Below are 13,026 nucleotides of genomic sequence, written 5' to 3' on the forward strand. Positions count from 1 at the left end.
GGCCGGGGGGTGGGAGGGTGGTGAAAAGGAAGGAGGGAGCCAGTCCTCCTCTAAGTTCAAAGAGAAAGTTTAAGGTCCTTATGAGAATTAGGGAATATTGGGGACAGCCCCAAGATGCTGCCTCCGATGCTCACACATGGGAGCCAGATGTATTTCTTACAAGGTCTAAAAAATCAATGTTGTCTCCACATAGTTGGTTAGAAGTGACCTCAAGTTATATATCCCTTCTGGGCCCCATTTTTGTCATCTGTGAAAGGAGGGGGCCAGCTGAGTATGCTTACCTTCTGCCCAGGTATACATTACATCACCTGGTAGCTGTAAAACAGAGCTGCCCAGCCTGTGCCCCAGACAAAGAATTCAGAAGTGATTCTGGATGCAGAATCAAGAAATGACTCGGGAACCTAAGCATCAGCATCTTGTAAAAGCGTCACTGGTGATTCTCAGGTGTGGCCCGCTGGTGACCATAGACCCAGATGATCTCTATGGTCTCCAGCAGCAATAACTTGCAGATTTTAGTGCTTTGACCAATGTGTAGCTGAATATAGATGGCAATTATTCTTTCTAATTTGTAAGGGAATTCTAAAGGGTTAGTATAGAAATGTTTTAGAACTCAGGATGAACGAGGATGCTCTTTTAAAAAATTTGGAGAACCTCAACTTAAACTTGGGCCATCTGGTGCATACGTTCTTTACCACATGGGGGATGTTCACATAAATATGTTTCTTATGAGTCTGGGGAGTGGCATGGGCAGAAAAGCATACTCAGCTTTAAAAAGTTTTGGTAAGTGTGCCTGGGTGGCTTAGTCAGTTCAGCATTTGACTCGTGATATCAGCTCAGGTCTTGATCTTATGGTTTGTGGGTTCAAGCCCCACGTTGGGCTCTATGCTAACAGCACTGAGCCTGGTTGGCATTCTCTCTCTCTCCCTTTCTTTCTGCCCCTCCCTGTTCGCACTCTCTCTGTCTCTCTCTCAAAATAAGTAAACTTAAAAAAAAAAAAAAAGGTTTGCTAATTCAATGGTAAACCAAGCAAACAGGGAAGCTTCAGGAAGAATTTTTTAGTCTACCCAATCATCTCTCCAGCCAACAAGCCTTATTGGATGCCCGCTTTTTACAAACGTACTGTGAAACTACTCTGTGGGTGAGCTCTCCAGAGCTCCTGCCAGAGAGATTTTACTGAGCAGAGTAAGCCGAGCTTTAGTGCCGGGGTAGCTTCTCTCCTGCTCTGATATTGTCATTGTTGTCCCAATGAAGGGAGCATGAGCCTGCCTTCTGTACCCACATGGGCACTTCTGCCTCTAGAGGGGCATGAGCAGTAGCAGCTAACATTCATGAAGCACTGACCGTGCCAGGTACCTGCTTTATATGCATCTGCTCATTTTATCCTTCCAGAAACTTGGGAAGCCAGCAGGCTCTGTGGTTAGTTTTATAGGTAAAAACACTAAGGCTCAGAGAGGTTAGTTCACCTAAAGCCGCACAGTTAAGAACCGAGAGTTGGAATGTCAGCCAGGATGCCCCCGCAAACTCTGTACTTGTATTAGTGCCCACATCCAGAATGGCCTCTAGAGTCCTCTGTCTTGTCTCCATCCCGGCGCTGCTTCTCTTTCTGGAGCCAGTTCAAGCCTTGTGTATGCCGTGCGGCATCCCCTGATTGCTCAGAGCCACGCTATTTCCCACATGCCCCACGGTGCTGGGCCCTCTCCCTTAGTGTACCGTCGGCCAGCCTCATGCCACAGGCTGGTTTTCCTGAAGGATTTGGATTCAGCTTTGTGCTCCCCACCTCCCTGCACTGTGCCCAGCTCAGAGCTAGGCCTTTGTGAAGACTCAGCAAATGCATTAGGATTGATGAAAAAGTGAATAGATTGATAAATATTCCAGGTTCCTGCTTCCAGAGAGAGAATCAACCATAACACCAAATACCCTTCCCGGGTGATTAATTTTGCACCTCCATTGAGCACTTATGCCCAGATGAGAGCTCTCTAAGCATTCTCTGTAAGCATTCCAGCCTTTCATGCTTTTTAAATTTAAGAATTAATTTGAGCAAAAATCGATTCAAATAGATTTTTGGCCTCCCGCCATGGCAGCGCCAAAACCAGACTTGTGTGGACTTTGCTGGTTTTGGGGATGACTTATCTTGTCTCCCCAGCCCTGGCCCACCTCATCCTGTGTTCCTATGCCCACCATGGAAAGAACAAGCAGACAGATTTCTCCTGATGGGATTTCCTCCTCTTGTCATTTCTGCCGTGCTCTTGCATATATGCTAATGATGTGGGAGAATGGACATTATATGTGGAAGTTAGGAGACCAAGCTTTTTTCTCACTGAGATGTGTGGTGTGGGCAAAGTTCCTTCAACATCATTTTCTTCTCTGCAAAATACTGGATCTGTTTTAGATTGATTCTAAGGTTCCTCTCAGCTTCATATCTTTAATTCTAGCAGCACATAATTGCCTCTATCAACTCACATGCTGTTTGTTATTTTATCAAATGAGATAAAGTGTAAAAGCATGCCATGATATAGAATATGCATGAAAGGACATCATGATGCTGCTTATATGTGTAACACCTTATAGTGAGTGTCTGAATTCCCCAAAGTGCTGTAACAATAGCTGATGTGTATGGACTCTTTACTCTGTGCCAAGCACTGTGCTAAGCACTTTGGGTGTATTTACTAGTTTAATTCATAGAACAGCCCTACGAGGAAGGAACTAATGATCACATTCATTTTACAGATAGGGAAACTGAGTCTCAGAGAGGTTAAGTGAGTTGCCCAAGATCCTGTAGCTAGGAAGTGGTGAAGCCAGACTTTGGCCCCAGGTGGTCTGTATCTAGAGGCTATGCCTCAGCCCCTGGGCTCACTGCTTCTCCTATGGGACAGTGCATCACACTTCCTGGAGACCTCCCTTGGGGCCTGAGTATGGTGTTGAGCACAGGACAACAGAGTCAGAAAATGACCTGGTGGAGACTGAGCTGAATGGAAAAAGGTACTGGTTGTAAACTGCCTCGCTTGAGAAACTTCCAGAACAGGTGACCCGAGGCAGCTATGAGTAATGTCTGAAGACGTTTAAGAACTGAGCAAGTACTTCAGGCAAGTGGTCAGTCTCCAGGGGAGATATAGGCTTGTCACCTCTGTAGGTTCCTTGCAGCCTGAGGAGTCAGTGTTCCACCCAATTCCTAGAACTGTTGGCCGAAAGAGAGATGCTTACGATAAATCACAGCATGGGACTAAAGGTGACAGGAATCACGCATTTGGCCTGATGTTTATCTTGTGGGCCAGCCAGCCACACACGGCCAGTTACTACATGTGATCAGCGGTGTAGGGTTTTCCCCATAAGCTTCCTTTCCAATTACTCACAGCCCCTGTGAGAGGAGGGAGGAAATGAGGGCACATGGGGGAGGGGATCTCTCCCCAGAGTGCCATCACGGCAGGAAGCCAAGGGGTCTTACAGCTACTGGCTGTTTGCTGGCTGGACTAGAAAACCTGGAGGCCCACTTACCCATGGTCCAGACCCAGAGCCTGGTTAGTAGCACCCGCCAATCCTCCACCTCGTTCACGACTGGTTTGCTCTCCCAATAAAGAAGAAAGAACTCACTCGGTGCACGCATCAATACCACTGATGTTCTACCGACTTTTCTAGCCCATCCCGTATACTCAAAGCATATCTATCTGTTCATTTATTCTTTCAACCAACATTTTTAGTGAACACTTACTGTGCGCCAGCAGGGATGGGTAGGGGTTGGGATATAGAGATGACTAGAGAATCTTTCTCTGCCTTCAGGGAGCAACCAGCCAGTGAGGGGAGTTGGCAAGGTCCAAGGTACAACACGAGAAATGTGTGCAGGCAATAAAGGGAGTGAAGGAGGGCCACCAGGAGACATGGTGGTGTTTGAGCTGGGTTGTGAAAATTGCATTAGATGGGAAAGGGCATTCTAGGAGGAGGGTTGCCTCCTGCAATAGGTGGAGACTCAGGAGGTTCAGGTATGGGTGACAGTGAGTTCCTTAAGACACTGGGAGTGGTATATGGGAGTGGGTATGGAAAGTCTGCACCAGTTAGACAGTGACAGGCTTGCAAAGCAAGTCTAGATCTTATTCTACTAGACATGTGAGCCAAGAAATTTCATCCTAGTGGCAACGTGAAGATGAATTGTGGAGAGACAATGAAGAAGGCTGAGGGACAAGCTGGATAATGATTGCCATGGTCCCCAACACCCACAATAAGGCATGGCAAGGCGTAGCAGTGGCTCCGTGATTTTACCAGTTTGACAAAGCAGTAGGGCACACTAGGTGAGAGCCCGAGCTCTGAGTCAGACGTTCCTGGGTTTGCATCGCAGTTCTGCCCCTTTCCCTGTGCGAGTATGGGCCAGTTCCTCTACATCTCTGTCCCCCTGTGCCCCCATCAGTCAACATGGAATGGTCATAGCACCCACCTTAGAAAGATGCTTTGAGAATTAAGTATGCACAATTCTCGGCACACAGTGGGCGCTTTATCGTGGTGACTTTTCTTACAATGAAAGGAATGAGAGGAGTGACAGATGACTGTCTTCATCAGCCAGGGGTGGTGCCATCACTATCCAGAAGAGACCATATTCAAGAGGAGGAGCAGGTTTAGGAGAAGGATGTAGAGAAGGGGAGAGGTATGGGTTGGGTATAGGTCTTGAGGGGACTGGTTCTTTATATCTAAAAAGGCCAACATGAGGCACATCACCTTGTGCCATTCCCCCTATAGTCACTTTCCTGCCACAGGACCTTTGTACTTGCTGTTTCCACTTATTCCAATAACTACTACTTGCAAAAAAAAAAAAAATCATCCCAAAACTTAATGGCTTAAATAGCATAGTCAATTTATTATTACATCTCACAGTTCTGGGTTGACTGGACCCACCTCTTGTTTAAAGTCTCTTATGTGGAGGCAGTCAGACCACGATGGAGCTGGAGACATCTCAAAGTTGTCCTCGCATCCTTGAGGGTAACTCCACACTCAGAATACAGAAATAAATAATATGTGTAAAAGAAACTCACATATGTTATTTCATTTGATTCTTAAATCCACACTGTGCAGCTGGTGCTACTGATATTTATTTCAGACGAGGTAAATCAAGCTCAGAAAGACCAACTGATTTTCTACCAGCTGGTGCGGACTTGAGAGTCAGATGAGGTGCTCTGAGTGTAAATGTCCTATTCTTTTCACTTAGATTCCTACTGCTTGCATCTGTAGGTATAAATGACTGGTACGGGGAAGGAAGAGTAGGAAGGCAAGGGGTTTCCCACGGATGTGGAGGGTGTTAGGACAAGGCTGCCAGCTCAACTTGAATCGCATACAAAGGAATGTCATTTTTATGTAGAAGTATGGCCCAAACATTGTGTGGCAGCATACTGATACTAGAACATTATTCACTATTTATCTGAAATTCAGTTTTAACTGATGTATGTGCTTCTATTTGCTAAATATGGCAACCTTACATTCGGAGTATGAAAAGATGCACAGTGCTAGAGACCAGGTATCTGAAAATAAACTTTATACCATTTAAAGCATCGTGTCAAGCTAAGTCGGCATCCTTGCCCCCAGTGGACATGTGTGAGAGGATGCATCCTATCCTGGGTGAGGGATAAGTTCCGGGAAGAGGAAGCTTGGAAGGAGGGAGAGAGAGGCTGAAGAATGCAACCTGATGTCGTAATATGGATGAGCCTTGATGGCATTATGCTGAGTGAAACACCCCAGACACAACGAGCAAGTATGGTATGACTCCACCTATATGAAGTACCTAGAAGAGTCAAGTTCATGGAGACAGAAGTAGACCAGTGGTTACCAGGGGTCGGGGGCAGGGAGGGAGAAGAAGTTATTGTTTAGTGGGTGCAGAATTTCCATTTGAGAGGGTGCAGAGGACGATGAAAATCTGGGGATGGGTGCTGATGGCAGGTGCACCACCATGTGAATGCACTTCATGCAACTAAAACATGGAGTGAAAAACGGTTAAAACGGTACATTTTACGTTATGTCTGTTTTACCACAATTGAAGAAAGAGTTCGGCCTGAGATCCTGCTGTGTCCAGTAAAGAGCTCTGGAGGGCAACTGATACTACAGCATTGCTCACTACTTATCTGAAGTCCAATTGTAACTGGTGTACGTGCTTCTGTTTGCTAAATATGCAGTTTGCTCTCGCCAGGGTTGCTTGGGACATGAAAGGTGGAGACAAAGCTCCAGCTTCTTGCTGCTCAGCATCCAGGCTGCAGGGGCCAGGCGTTTGCTGCCACCCGCCAGGAGGAGGTTTACTTGACCTGATTAAGGTCGCACTGGACAGGGGCTCAGGGAGCCTCTAAAGTGAGCCTCATTCCTCTGCCTTAATGGGAGAGAAGAACACGACGTGCCGCTCTCTCCTCCCTCCATCCCCGCCGCAATGAGCTAATGTCCCAAAAGAGCCTGGAGCTCTTCTCAGAAGGATGCTCTATAAATACAGCATCGTTCTGCCACTGGGAACTCAGGGGCGAAGGACAAATCACCAGAGGGATCCGGATGGGGGAGGCTCCCTGGGGGACTTAAATTTAGCATGGGCAACTCAGCTCAGGTCACTGGCTGAGACAGCCCTGTGCCGTAGAACCATCAGGAGGGCACTGTTCATTCTTTGCAGTTTGGGGGCCTTCCCTGCCCTCAGTCACAGCCTAGGAGCATAATGGCTTTGTATGGAATTTTGGACAGAGAGTGTGAATTTTTATGGGCAACAGTTAGGACATCCCCCACCCTGGTCCTTGCTGTAGGGTGCAAGCCTGCTAAAATCAGACCAGAGTAGCTGCCCAGACAGACCTTACAGGAAGACACAAGGCCAGTGAGGCAAGGGGTGAATAGAGACTGTCCTCAATCTGCCCTAGAGATGGGTCACCAGGGGAATCTGGGAGCTTTATCTTCACCCTCTCTTGTTAAATGAACCAACACAGTAGCTTTCTCTACCCTGTCACATAAAGCAGCACATTTCATAGCAAGTATTTTTTTAAACACTAAAAAAAATGTTTATTTTTGAGAGAGAGAGAGCGTGAGTGGGGAGGAGCAGAGAGAGAGACAGGGAGACAGAGGCTCCGAAGCAGGTTCTGCGCTGACAGCACAGAGCCCAATGTGGGGCTCGAACCCACAAACCATGAGAGCAGGACCTGAGCTGAAGTCGGACGCTCAAACAGCTGAGCCACCCAGGAGCCCCATAGCAAGTATTTTATAACACAGTGTTTTCTATCTTAAAGCGAAACTCACGGTTAATATAAATTATGCACACCACTTTAAGAAAATCACTGGGATGCCTTGCTGCAGGAGAAATGAAAGTAACTTAAAACACTTGGTATTTCAACCTTTAAATGGTTAAGCACAACAACGTGAAAAAGGCAAACAAAGAATTCAGTCCCATATGTACTTGTAATGGATAAATGTGGATTTCACTGTGACAGAAAATGTTCTATTAAAAATGAATGTTGGAGCACCTGAGTGGCTTAGTCTGTTAAGCATCCGGCTTCAGCTCAGGTCACGATCTCACAGTTCCTGGGGTCAAGCCCCTCATCGGGCTCTGTGCTGACAGCACAGAGCCTGCTTCAGATCCTCTGACCCCTCTCTCTCTGCTCCTCTCTTGCTCGTTGTCTCTCTCTCAAAATAAACTTAAAAAGAATTATATGCCTTTTGACCTCTGAAGTAAGGGTTAAATAAGTATATCTGTGGGGGGAGAGAGAGAGAGAACACTGTGAATGTGGGAGCCACAAACACAGCTGTACCGATAACTCAGTACCACTGGCAGCACCATTATGAGATGGTTTTCCAAAATGGTGACTTGCTCGTGGAAAGTTCCAAACAAAATGAAGTGTGGTCCTCTGTGGCCTTACACCCTTGCCAGGGAGTTCAGTGGTTATGAAGCAGATGGGAAAACACTTCTTGCTTTATGTAAAATAGAGTTTGATTCTAGGCCCAGATTTATGAACAGCTGTTTCATTAAATGACATTTTTTTGAAGTGCATTTATTTATTTTGAGAGTGGGGGAGGGGCAGAGAGAGGGAGAGAGAGAGAGAGAGAATCCCAAGCAGGCCTCTGTTGTCAGTGCAGAGCCTGACACGGGGCTTGAACTCACAGAATGTGAGATCATGATCTGAGCTGAAACCAAACATCAGACACCCAACTAACTGAGCCACCTGGGCACCCCACTTACATGACATTTTAAAGTTGAGCAGAGCACGATGAGGGGACCGTCCTGCATGTTGCAGATGTGTCTAGCCTGTGGCCTCTGCCCATGAAGGTTGGGAGCGTCCCCAATCATCGTGACAAGGAAACACCCTCCCAGGTTGTCTAGGGGCTCTCACTGATAACCACTGACATTACAGGTCTGAAGGTGGCTGGCATTTAACAGAAATATTTCTTCCCTCCCTCCCTTCCTTTGTCTCTCCACAGGATTCTAAGAAGTGGGGGCAGCGGGGCAGGAAAGGAGACCCAGACCTGTCTTGCCTGTGGAATGGCTGAGGAGAAGTAGATGATGCAGCCGAAGAGGACCCTGGCACATAGGTCTCACAGATGTCACCAAGAGCCTGTGACCAGCGAGGAAAGAGCTAGTGCAAGGACCTTATGTGGTCCTTAGTGAGCTTCATAACATTCCTTCCAGCACCTCATCTCACGTGAATCTACCCACTGACTGCACGGTGGGCAGTGCAGGCTTATCGATGGAATTTAAGAGATGAGGAAGCTGAGACACGGAGTGCTTAAGTGACACAGGCCCCCGAGGTTATCCTCCATTTTAGCCATGTGCTTGTTTCCTTGCCAGCCCTCCCCACAACATGGAATATGGTTGTGGTGGTGACTTAACAGACGGTCTAGTCTCCACTGAGATGAGAGCTCCCAATAGGCAGGAGCCCACTGTCTCCAGCTTACTGATCTTCACAAATGCCAGCATGGAGAGGTGGGGAACACTTTTGCACTGATGGTGGGAATGCAGACCGGTGCAGCCACTCTGGAGAACAGTATGGAAGTTCCTCAAAAAATTAAAAATAGGGGCGCCTGGGTGGCGCAGTCGGTTAAGCGTCCGACTTCAGCCAGGTCACGATCTCGCGGTCCGTGAGTTCGAGCCCCGCGTCAGGCTCTGGGCTGATGGCTCGGAGCCTGGAGCCTGTTTCCAATTCTGTGTCTCCCTCTCTCTCTGCCCCTCCCCCGTTCATGCTCTGTCTCTCTCTGTCCCAAAAATAAATAAAGGTTGAAAAAAAAATAAAAAAAAAAAATTAAAAATAGAACTACCCTATGACCCAGCAATTGCACTACTAGGTATTTATCCAAGGGACACAGGTATACTGTTTTGAAGGGGCACATGCACCCCAGTTTTTATAGCAGCACTATCAACAATAGCCAAAGTATGGAAAGAGATAAATGTCCATCGACCGATGAATGGATAAAGAAGATGTGTTATATACATACGATGGGATATTACTCAGCCATCAAAAAGAATGAAATCTTGCCATCTGCAACAACGCGATGGAGCTAGAGTGTATTATACGAAGTGAAATAAGTCAGAGAAAGACCAAGATCATGATTTCACTCGTATGTGGCATTTAAGAAACAAAACCGATGAACATAGGGGAAGGGAAGGAAAAATAAGATAAAAACAGAGAGGGAGGCAAACCATAAGAGACTCTTAGCTATAGAGAACAAACTGAGGGTTGTTGGAGGAGAGGTGGGTGGGGGATGGGCTAAATGTGTGTGATGGGTATTAAGGAGGTCACTTGTTGGGATGAGCACTGGGTGTTGTATGTAAGTGATTAATCACTAAATTCTACTGAAATCATTATTACACTACATGCATTTAGCGTTAACTAAGTTAACACTTGGATTTAAAGTGGTTAACTTGGAAGTTAACTGACTTGGATTTAAATAAAATTAAAAAAAAAATAAAGCTATGGGGCACCTGGGTGGCTCAGTCAGTTAAGCGTTCAACTTTGGCTTAGGTTGATCTTGTGGTCAGTGAGTTCAAGCCCCATGTCGGGCTCTGTGCTGACAGCTCAGAGCCTGGAGCCTGCTTCAGACTCTGTGTCTCCGTCTCTCTCTGTGCCCCTCCCCCACTAGTGCTCTGTCTCTCTGTCTGTCAAAAATAAACATTTAAAAAATTAAAAAAATAAAGTTAGTAGGTTTTAAATAAATATTTGTTTAATAAATGAACTAGTAGTTTTCTTGCTTCCAATCTTTTATCCTTGTCCCAGAAGTGTCCTCTTAAAACAGGATCTCATCACACCACTTCATTGCAAAAGCCTGCAGTGGTGCACCACTGTCTACAAGATAATTTTGAGCTCCTTGGCTTGGCATCCAAGATCTGGTGGCAACTTACATTCCCCTCCACACCCACCCATGCCACCCACCCTCTAAAGCACCCTAACTACTTGCCTGTAGCAGCTAACACTTATTGAACCCCCACAGAGGCTGAGCACTGTACAAAGCACTATAGGTATATCATTCTATTTAATCTTGACAAGGACATAGGAGATTGGCACTGGTATTATCCCCATTACCATGGAGGAGGAGACTGAGGCTTAAATAGCTCACCTAAGATCATGGAGCTCTCAAATGGCACAGGTGAGATTTGACCCCCCACCTGTCTGCCACCCAAGTCCATACTCAGCTGAACTTAGCTTGTGCTTTTATATCTTGACAGGGGCCTGTGCTCAGAGGCCTCTTAGTTTAGAGTATCCCTTCCTCTTCTCCATGTGCCTTTCATCATTGCAGCCCCAGCCTCAGTGGCCCTTTCCATCACTCTGGTGAGTCACTTCCACCTGGTCACTTCTGCCTCTGCAACTTCACGTTATTCTGACTTAAAGCAGCAGTAGCTGGGCAGGTGACTGTCCTCCACTCAGGACTGTGAGCTCTTTCTAGGCAAAACTATGATCTATTCATTTCTAAAATTAGCATCAGAGTCCCAACTCACAACTGGCATTCAGTGTCTCATTCTTGAACATCTAGGGATGAAATCTAGTGACGAAGTAATCATTATGAAGGAAATAACCACAAGGGGGCAGTACCAAAGAGTCTGAATAAGGCGTGCCCTGATTTTCTTCTGGGAGATAGGTGTTCTGTGTAAGAGACCCTGAGGGACAAGGGAACCAAAGTATAAACTAATTGAAATGTGCTTAGCCGAAAGAGTAAACAACAATGTGAAGGGTCAGAGGAAAATCAGAAAAAGCCAGAAAAAGAACAAATTTTTGGAAGCTTTAAGTTTTCAAGTTTTTTTGACAATTTGGAAAACATGAAGACATGGCTTTTTCTGCTGAGTATTTTTTTTTGTTCTTCTTTATAAAATGAGTATTTTTGCTGTTCTTCTTTATAAATAGTTACATCTTTAGTTTACCAAACAAAATTTTATTAACAAATCAAGAAACACATAATACATTCTATAATGGGAAGCATACATTTAGATCTATAAAGAGGGCAAAAAGCATAATTAATGTTATTTTCTATTATTCTATTCCAAATTTTGCTACCTCTCTCCCTCCACCCTCCTAATTGTTGTCTATGGGTTTAAAATATGGGTTGCTTATTTTTTTAAATGTATTTGTAATTTTTGTTTTGCTGGTTGTTCTCAATTAAAAATGAACAGAAGACCATACAAATTTTGAGATATGTTATTTTCCCAACTGTGGGATGTCAGAGGGAACCCACAGCTCACCCTGGAGAAGGATGAGGCAGAGTTGGGTAAAGAAGAATGGAGAAGGGCCAAAGAATATTGGGGGGCCGTAGCTCAAGTATTGGTGGAATTTACCCATATCAAGGGCCAGAAAATGAGGTTTTGAGAAGTGGGTTTTTAGGAGGAGACTTTTTAGGAGGGCCTTAGAAAGTTGATGAGATCCCATAGAAGGCTGGATATGTGTCGCCAAAGTTGAGGGACATAATGGATGCTGTGTGATTCTGCCTGGAAAATCTCCAAGGAAGGAGAAAGGATGGTTCAATGCTGCTTCTGTGGTAAGGGTGAAGGGCAAGTTGCTGCCACTCTGGAGTTTACAGGGGCCAGGGCTGTTTGTGTATTTCCCAGGGACTTGGTGTGGGTCATGTATGGCAGGGGGGATGACTTACAACTTATTTAATATAGCCACCTATAGAGGTAATGGGCTATGACAGAAAGAAGCTGCAGGTGGACTGCTGGCCTTTAAGGGGATGGAACAGGAGTAGGTAAATTCCCCACTCTTCCTCCAGAAGATGAATTCACTGGGTCTTAAATGTTATATGCAAGAGTTCTCCCGAGATGGACAGTCTCTGAAAAATTGAAAGCAGCCCCTAATGAGAGAAAGAGATAGGGGTAGGGAGAGAATGATATTGAGGAAGAGGGGGAAAGAGAGACAGAGAGAGAGTTTTAGGCATTTACCAGGCCCAGAGAACACAAAGCCTGGTGAGAACTTTGCTGCTCACCTTACCACTCTTTCTGGCCTCCCTTCTGCACCCCAAAAGGGTTAGGAAAAACTGCTAACCAGTCTGTGAGGAGGTACCCAAGGAAGTGAGAAGAAACTGGGTGGAACATACCTTCCTGCATATATCCAACAGTCCTGGCTAGGTTATGGGGAAGAAGTCTTACCTTTAAATGAAGACCGAAGTGCAGATTATTTTGGTGTTATACATTCTGAATCGTGACTGTGTTTTGCAACTTGAATGGGAAAAAAAAAACTTGAAAAAATTGCTTTTGAAATGCACATGGCTTGAAACACATATGGCTTTGTGTTAGTTATGAGTGGCCAGAAAAGCCTGTGAGTACCTGAGTTTTCCTCCAGGGACACTAGCTCCATGGAGCAAACTGAAAGGGCCAGGAAGAGACAGAAATAGAACTGTTCTGCAGTAGCGTCCAGTCATGCTCATGCCCCACATACTACCTTGATTTTACACATGAAAGACTGAAGACGAATATAACAAAATCTTAAGAGCAGTAGTCTTTGGGCTGTGAGATGGTGAGTCATGAGGTGGTTTTTTAATTTCCTGAGTTGTCTACATTTTCTACCATGAACATGTTTTAATTGTATAACCTTAAAAAACTGAAAATAAACTGTGCTC

The sequence above is a fragment of the Prionailurus viverrinus genome, chromosome B4 (assembly GCF_022837055.1).
Source record: "Prionailurus viverrinus isolate Anna chromosome B4, UM_Priviv_1.0, whole genome shotgun sequence".
In the NCBI taxonomy this organism is placed as follows: Eukaryota; Metazoa; Chordata; class Mammalia; order Carnivora; family Felidae; genus Prionailurus; species Prionailurus viverrinus.